The following is an 8,995-nucleotide window of genomic DNA, read 5'->3' as shown; positions in this document are numbered from 1 at the left end:
TCTGCCTTTTCATATACATTTTAGAATAATCTCATCTATATATGGAACAGCTTTTCCTAGGCTTTTGATAGGGATTGCATTAAAAGTATGTCAAGTTTTAGAGAACTGACACCTTTCCTATGTTGAGTCTTCCAATCCACTGACAGCCTATATCTCCATCAATTTAGGTTTTTTTTTTTTTTTTTTTACTTATTTCAATAGCATTTTATAATATTCAGCATACAGATGCTGTACATGTTCTTTTTTTATTTCCTTTGGGGTAACTGCAAAAAATATTATGCCTTTCATTTCTATTTCCTCTTATTCATTGTTAGTATATAAAACACAATTGAGTTTTGTGTGTTAATCTCATAACATTGCTAAACTTACTAGTTCTAAGAATTTTTTTTTGTAGATTCATTGAACCAGCAGGCCTGCCCCAGAACATCTCCCAGACTTACTCTCGCATGTGAATTATGGAAAATTGGCTTATTGGTTGCAGTGTTGTTGGAAAGGGCAAAAGACAGAAAACTACCAAAACGTCCAGCGGTAGGAGACTAGTTAAATAAATTACCATCAGCCAGCCCGATGATCAGCAATTTTAAAATAAGTTCTCCAAGATGTGCGTTAAGTGACCCATGTACAGAATGTGTGAAATTTGGAGCAAAATTGAAAATAAATTAGACTCCATACCCTTATGTGATTGCACTTCCATAAAGGAAGCTGGAAAGGATAAGAAATCAGTAGGCCTGACCGCTGGCGGCAGCTGCCCTGGCGAGCGCTTGGGAAGAGGTGTGTGCCTTTATTCCACTATTTGGAGCCTTCAGTCACCCGAGAAGGGAAGGAGGGAAACCTCTGCCTGCAGGCCAGGGCCCCTGCTGCCCCTCCCACAGCCTGTCCCCAATGTGGGGCACTGCCCTCTCTCCTGTAGTCCTGCCCCCTCCCCACTCCACCTGCCAATGGGGAGCAGTGGTCCCCATTCCACCAGAAACATGGCTCCTCTTAGCTGCCCTGCAGCCTACTTGCTGCTCCTTGGAAGACCAAAAAATTCAAAGGAGCACCCTGGATGGATTCTGGAATGTTTCAGAGCTCTCTGGATGTGACTTCTTTCTGAGATGGTCCCCAGAGCTCTTGGAGGCCCACAGCTTCCCTAGTTTCGGGGGTGGAACCCCACAAGTTCCCATCTCTGGCCTCCTGGGTCAGGCCTCCTCCCTGGCAGCAGCCTGCTGCCCACACGGGGTGAAGATGCAGGCAGGGCAGGGGCCTAGCACCATCCACGGACCCTGGTCAGAGGTCACAGGTGGTGTTTTTCACCTGTGGCACCTTCCAGGTGGAGACTTCCTCCTCAGAGCCTCAGGGCGACACCTGCTCTCAGGAAGGGTCTCTTGACCTGGAATGAGGGGTGGGATTTCCTCCTCTGGGGGCTCCTGGATCAGGGATATGGGTCAATGAAAATGAAAGAAACACAGTCTTCTATTTTTTTCCCCCAAACTACAGATTTATTGCCCATGTGACTGTAAAACATAAATCAGATTATGAGCCTTCCTTCATTAAAGTCCCCCAGGAGGCCCCGTCTGTTCCGACAGCCTTGCCTGTGTCTGTTCTACTCTTTTGAAGGCCTGAAGTCATCCTGTGGCCTTGGCACTAATGGAGGAGTGTGACGTGGCCGTGCGCAGGGAGGCCAGTGCAGCCCCCCAGAGGAAAAGCAAACCCCTGGGCCCCTGGACCTGTGCCTGCGGCAAAGGAGGCTCAGGCTGAGAGGGGCCGTGGGGGACTGGCCCAAGGAAGAAGCCTGTGGGGGTGATGAGTGCGCCAGATGCAAAGCCAGAGTCCCACGGAGTCCCAGGGCTCTCTCCACCTGTGTTAGAGTCTGACCTGCCCATTAAGGGGCTTTTGAGCCCTCTCCTGTGAGGGTGTAAGGAAGGGGGTCCCCGATGGCCTCTCAGAGCCCTGTCCCATCAGACAGGGTGCCCAGGCAAAGTTGAATTTTTGAGCAACAAATTATTGAGCAACAAATAATTTTTAGTATAAGCATGTCTCATGCAATATTTTAAAAATTCAAAATTAATGGGGTGTCCTGTGTCTCTTCACTTTTGCTAAGTCTGGCAACCCTGTCTCTCTGCCTCTGCACCTGGCACAGGCCCAGGGCCCGTCCAGTGAGTGGCGAAGGAAGCCCTCACAGTTTCCCTGCCAGCTGCCTCTCCCAAGTGTCAGAGTGTCATAGAGCAGCTGGAGCACTCTGCTTTGCTGTGGGGAGAGCAGCACAGTAGGGCCACTTTAGGGACGGTGTGGCCACATCTACCCAAGCTCAACAGGTGCCTTCCATGTCCAGCAATTCCGCCCGTAGGTACACAGCCAGGGGAAGTGAAAACGTGTGTCCACAAAGAGACTTTTGTAAGTGTGTTTATCCCCAATCTGGAAATGACACAGCTGTCCATTGACAGAAGACAAGATAATAAGTTGTGGATATTCATCAAATGGAATGCTACTCAGCAACAGAAAAAGAACATGGTACCGACACGCACGTCAGCGTGGATGCACCTTGCAGAGAAGATGCTGAGCATGTGATGGAGGGCACCCTGTGTGATTCCACTGATATAAAAGTCAAAAGCAGAAAAGACCGTTAGCTAGCCATGGAAATCAGAACAGTGGTTACTCCAGGTGAGGGTGGCACAAGGGAACCTAGGAGTGGTCGCATAGGTATACACTGTTAGGGACAAACTGCCCCAAGCAGCTTCTTGGTGCTGCCCGCCCCTCCCCACTCTGCAACTCCTCTCTGTGCTGCCCCAAGCCTCTACATTTCTAAGCCCTTATCTAGACGCTGCGGTGAAGCCAGCAGACTTTACCTATCAGGCCTTGCTGCTATAAAGCAAATCCCAATTACAAACCATTGGGACTGCACAAGGGGAGGTCGTGGGAAGCATAAACAAACTTTACCTACACCCTCTGGTAGCATAAACATTACAAGGTTATATGTGGCAGAGTTAACCAACAAACACCCCAGGGTCTCTCTCCCCCATATAATAAGCTCAGGGCTGCCTCCTCTGTCTGTAATGGAGCAGCCGGCAGGTTCAATAAACTTACTCACCTGAACTTGGGTCTCTCTCTCTCTTGTCCTTTCTCTCGGCTGACCTTACATATTCATGGGCAAGAATTCAGGGAACTACACACTTGAGGTAAGGGCATTGCAGGCACCATCTGCTCAGGTGTTATGCTTCACTTTTAAGTGGCGAAAAACACAAACCTCAGCAGCAACAACAATGCATTCAAAACATGCACAAAGACAGAGAGAAGCTGGGTCCTCGAGGACCCTGGATGTGTGACTGAAGACAACAGCATCTGGTGCTCATGACTGATGGGAAGGGCCTTTGCAGTTGAGCATGGCAGCCAAGCGGCCAGAGGTGCCCTGCAGCCTGGGATGGGAGGGGAGTGGGTGGGGGAGGTAAGGAGACCAGGGGTAGGCTGGGACCTGGTCGGAACAGAGGTGGAGGGGCCTGAGCCTGGGCAGAGGCAGCAGGGGTGGGGAGGGGACAGGTGGGTCATGAGGTGGATTCAGGGCCGGTGCATCCCCTGTAGCCTGTGGGGCTGTGGCACCAGAGGGTCTTGGCTGACAGTCGGGTCCATGGTGAGGTGCCAAGAGCATGCGGCTTGGAGCAGGAGAAAATTAGAGCTGCTTTGGTTAAAGGTGGTTGGGCAACACCCCGGAGGGAATGATCCTGGGATGCATCTTGGGAGGGAGAGTTGGAGGCCAAGATGGCGGAGGGAAGCGACAAGGGACTGGGGGTGACAGGAAGGGGAGGGGCTTAGTAGGGGATGGAGGGAGAGTGAGAAGCGAGGGAAGGAGAGGTGAGGAGGAGAGAAGAGACAGAGCAGGCAGGCGGGGAAGGCAAAGAGAGGAACGTCTATAGGAGGACTTAGGGTAAAATTATAATCATAGTAATTAACACATCTTTAGCACTGACTGAGCCAGGCTCTGTTCTAAAGGCTTTATAAATATCTCATTGTTCCTCACAATGAGCATCAAAATAGAGATGCTGTCGTTTTGCAGATGAGAAAACAGAGGCAGAGAAAGCACATAGACAGCGAGTGCCTGTGCTGGGGCTGCAGCACTGGCTGGTGCTCCATTCTGCTTTTCAGCCTCTGCATGCCCTTCCACTTCTAGGCAATGGGACTGGACTGTGGAGAAGATGGTTAGAGCTCTAGGAAGCTCAGGGGTGTCTGGATGGGCGACTGGGAGTAGAGGGGAACCTGGGGGATGGTGGCTCCCAGGAGGGAGACAGAGAGGAGCTTCCTAACTGTGCAGGAGAAGCTGAGGCATGGGGTGTGCTGCTGCGGCTTCAGGGCCTGTGGGCAGTCGTCTCACGGCTGCCTCTCACTCTCCACCCCCAGCCACCCACTCAGCCACAGGGAAAGGGACAGATCCTACTGCCCGTGTCAACGGCCTCACTGCCTGGCCTGACTCTTCTATAGCACCACCAGGGTCCAGAATCCCCTGAGTGTGTGCTCACAGCCAGGTGCATGGCTGGGAGCCTGAAAAATAAGGTGGGGTGCACCCAGGGCTACTGAGCTCAAGGCCCGGCTGGTCCTGTGGAGAGGCTGTGACTCACCAGCTGCTGGGGTGACTCAGGGGCCAAGGCTGTGCATTGCCATCACCACCACAAAAACTCTGACGCTGCTTGGCCATGCTATTGGAAGACTCCAGTGTGTCAGGCTGAAAGCACTCACCCATAGAGTGCATGTGTGGGGCCTGAGAGCCTTGGATGCGCTGGTCCAGAGCCTGTGGTCCAGGGGAGGAGGCAGAAACCTGCCCAGATCATGATGCTGCAACACCATGATCTGAGCCAAGTGCTGGGAACATGGAGCAGCTGCTGGCCCAGCCTGGAAAAGGGGAGGTCCAGGAAGACAACCCACCCCCACCTTCCCACCACCAAGGGGGTCAGTGAGAATGTGGCCCTTAACATCCTCAAAATAAATCTGAGCCAGACAGAGAGCTTGAGCTCTGATGATGAAAATGGTAAACACTTACCTAGTGCGTGCCAGGCACCAGGTACAACTTTAAAGGATTTGTATGTATTAAACCTGCCTGATCCTCCCCCATACCTTATGAGGTAGGTGCTATCATGAGGCCCAAATTACAGATAAGGACGTTGAGGCACAGAGAAGTTAAATAGCTTGCCCAAGGTCACACAGCTAGCAAGTGGCAGAGCTGGGATTAGAACCAGTACTCTGGATTTGGATTTTCATCTCCAGTCACAGAGCAAAGGGATGATGACCTCAAAGCACACAGCATGACTAGAGTTTGACCTTCTTTAGTGGGAAATGGAGCACCAGGGAACGCTTTGAGCCAAGAGTGGCATGAGTGAGTGTGGCTTGGAGGGTCAGCGTCTACAGCAGGGGAAATGGTGGTACAGCGCAATGGAAATAGGTGGCATCACTGGCTGGGGCAAAACCTGCATTGAGATGAGGCAGTAGGAACAGAGCATACAGGGATGATTCTGGGTGGGCAAAACTTGACAGACCAACTGGATGTAGAGAGAAGGAGACAAAGAATCAAAGGGGTGCAGAGATGTTTGGCTAATTTGGGTGTTCTTCTTAATACATGATGTGGGGATGCAGGTTTTGGTAAGGAAAGCCTCAGGGCAAAGAGAGCAGCTAAGCGGCCAAGTCTTTGGGACATACAGGGGGCATAAGTAGCCTTCAAAAAGAGGCGGGGAAAGGTGAGCATTATGGATGGAACCTGTCTGACACTAACCACTTTGTGGAGTCACAGCCAAAGAGCAGGTGATGCTCTGCAAACTTCAGTGGTGTCTCCAGGAAAAGACATACAAGAGGAAAAGGGGTGCAGGTTGCTGGGAAGAGTGTCCTGAGTTGAGGCAGAAGGGCAAAAGAGAGTATAAAGGCGGCAAACAGGTGGGTTATGACAAGGTCACAGAGCTAGAACAGGACAGAAATAATGAAAGTCTGGAGACATCAAACAGCCAGCAGGGATGGAAGTATGGGATGAGGTTGGTAGACTCGTGATTCTGGGTAAGTCATTCATGTCATTCCCGGGCTCAGCACATTGTGGTGGTTATCAAACCCCGCATTCCCCTCATGTGAGTCCCGTGATTCCCACTCCACTGATGAGGTGAGTGAGGCAAACAGATGACTAACGTGGCCGTGGTCATGCAGTGAATAAGTGCTGGAGTTGAGAGTCAAGCCCAAGTGTGTAGGATTCTGAAGGTTGGGCCTTTAATCACAACTTGTTACTGACTCATGGCAGGAAAAACTGCAATACACTCTCCTCCACCTCCTTGGCCACCAATACTGCTAGCAAAACCACTGCCACCACTCTTATCCCCACCAATAACACCATCACGCGCACCATCATTACCCCTTCCATCACCATCACCATCACCATCACCACCACCACTGCCGCCACCACCATCACCCTCATCATAACCACCACCACCAACAATACCATCAACACCATCACTACCACCACTATCACCACCACCACAATATCACCATCATCATAGCCACCACCGCCACCATCATCACCACCACCACCACCACCACCATCATCATAACTACCACCACCACCAATACCATCACCATCAACACCATCACTACCACCACAATATCACCATCATCATAACCACTACCATCACCAACACCACCACCAATACCATCACCATCAACACCATCACTACCACCACAATCACCACCACAATATCACCATCATCATAACCACTACCATCACCAACACCACCACCAATACCATCACCATCAACACCATCACTACCACCACAATCACCACCACAATATCACCATCATCATAACCACCACTGCCACCATCATCACCATAACCACCACCACAATCATCACCATCATCATAACCACCACCACCAATACCATCAACACCATCACTACCACCACTATCACCACCACCACAATATCACTGTCATCATAGCAACCATGGCCACCATCATCATAACTGCCACCACCACCACCATTACCACCATCATCATCAACACCATCACTACCATCACTATCACCACCACCACAATCATCACTGTCATCATAACCAGCACAACCACCATCATCACCACCACCACCACCATCACCATCATCATAACTGCCACCACCACCACCATCACCATAATCAGCACCATCACTACCATTACTGCCACCACCAACTTTACCATCACCACCATCATCACAATCATCACCACCACCACCATCACCATCATTATCACCATTACCATCACCACCGTTACTATTATCACCATCCCCACCAACAGCCCAACCATCCTCGTTGTTCATTTTGTGTTGCTAAAACAGAATACTACAGACTGGGAAATTTGTAACAAGAAAAAGAAAGAAGGAAATGTATTTCTCAAAGTTCTAGAACTGGGAAGTCCAATATCAAGGTGTCAGCATTGGTGAGGGTCTTCCCTTTGTACATCAGCCCTACGGTGAAGGTGGAAGGGCAAGGAAGCAGGAGGGAGCAGGAGAGGACAGAATTCGGTTTTATAACAAACCCACTCTCATGATAATGACATTAGTCCATTGATGAGGGTAGAAATCTCATGACCTGAACACCTCCAATTAGACCCCACTGCCTAACATGTTGCATTGGGGATTAAGTTTCCAGCACATGAACTTTGAGGGACACATTCACACCATAGCACTCTGCCCTGACCCCCCATTTCATGTTCTTCTCACAATGTCAAATATGTTGATTCTATCCCAACAGTCTCCAAAGTCTCAACTTACTTCAGCATCAACTCAAAGTCAAAGTCTCATTTAACTTGATATAAATGAGACTCAAGGCGTGATTTATGCTGAGGCAAGTTCCTTTCCAGCTGTGGGCCTGTGAAATCAAAACAAGTTAAGTACTTCCAAAATACAATGAGATGGCACAAAATAGACATTACCATTCAGAAAGGGAGAAATAGATAAGAAGAAAGGAGTAATAGCACCCAAGCAAGTGTAAAATCCAGCATGACAGAAGTTAAGTCTTAAGACTCTAGAATGATCTTTCACTCTGTACACCACCTCCTGGGCACACTGCATTGGGGATTGGGCAGCCTTGGGCAGCCTGGCCCCCACGGCTTTGCAGCTCCTTTGGGTTGGAGTCTCATGCCTGTAGCTACCCCAGGCTTGCACTGCACACTGGTAGCTCCACAGTTCTGGCATCCCAGGGGTGGCGGTCCACTCTTATGGCTCCACCAGGCAATTATTCTGGTGAGGACTGTCTGTGGTGGCTTCATGTGTTAGAAACTTAAGCCCCAATGCAAAGTGGTGAGAGGTGGGATCTTTAAGAGGCAATTAGGTCGTGAGGGCTCTGCCCTCATGAATGGATTAATGCCATTATCACAAGCATGGTGTTATAGTTTGGATATTTGACCCTCCAACCCTCATGTTAATATTTGTTCTCCAATGTTGGAAGTGGGGATCTAATGGGAGCTGTTGGGTCATGGGAGTGAATACCTCATGAATGGCTTGATGCTGTTCTTGAAGCAATGAATGAGTTGTTGCTCTATTGGTTCCTGTGAAAATTCCCCCAAGAGCTGGTTGTTAAAAAGATCCTGGCATCTCTCCTCTCTCTTTCTCACTTTCTCTCTCACCATGTGATTTCTGCACATGGTGGTTCCTCTTTCCCTTCCACCATGAGTGGAGGCAGCGGTGAAACTCTCACCGGATGCTTCTTTTACAGCCTCCAGAACCATGCACCAAATAAACCTCTTTTCTTTATAAATTACCCAGCCTTAGGTATTTCTTTTGTCCCCTCTTTGGGATGTTTGGGCCCCAGATAGAAGCACAGCTTCCCCCAGGTATTCCTTATAGCAACACAAATGAAGTAAGGGTTAGTTATCATGGAGTGGGTTCCAGATAATAGGATGAGTTTGTCCCCTTCCCTCTCTCTCACCCTCTCTTTTGCCCTTCAGTCATGTGATGATGCATCAGGAAGTCTTCTTGCCAGAAGCTGGACCTTTGATCAATGGACTTCCCATCCTCCAGGACCATGAGC

At 49.8% G+C, this 8,995-nt stretch overlaps 1 pseudogene; it reads left to right on the top strand.

The window, feature by feature from the left end:
* Window positions 1–617: 617 nt before the first annotated feature.
* Window positions 618–1,378, top strand: LOC129042142 (uncharacterized; annotated as a pseudogene).
* Window positions 1,379–8,995: the final 7,617 nt, after the last annotated feature.

Source organism: Pongo pygmaeus, chromosome 7 (assembly GCF_028885625.2).
Source record: "Pongo pygmaeus isolate AG05252 chromosome 7, NHGRI_mPonPyg2-v2.0_pri, whole genome shotgun sequence".
NCBI lineage: Eukaryota > Metazoa > Chordata > Mammalia > Primates > Hominidae > Pongo > Pongo pygmaeus.
This window is presented reverse-complemented; position numbering and strand designations above follow the sequence as displayed.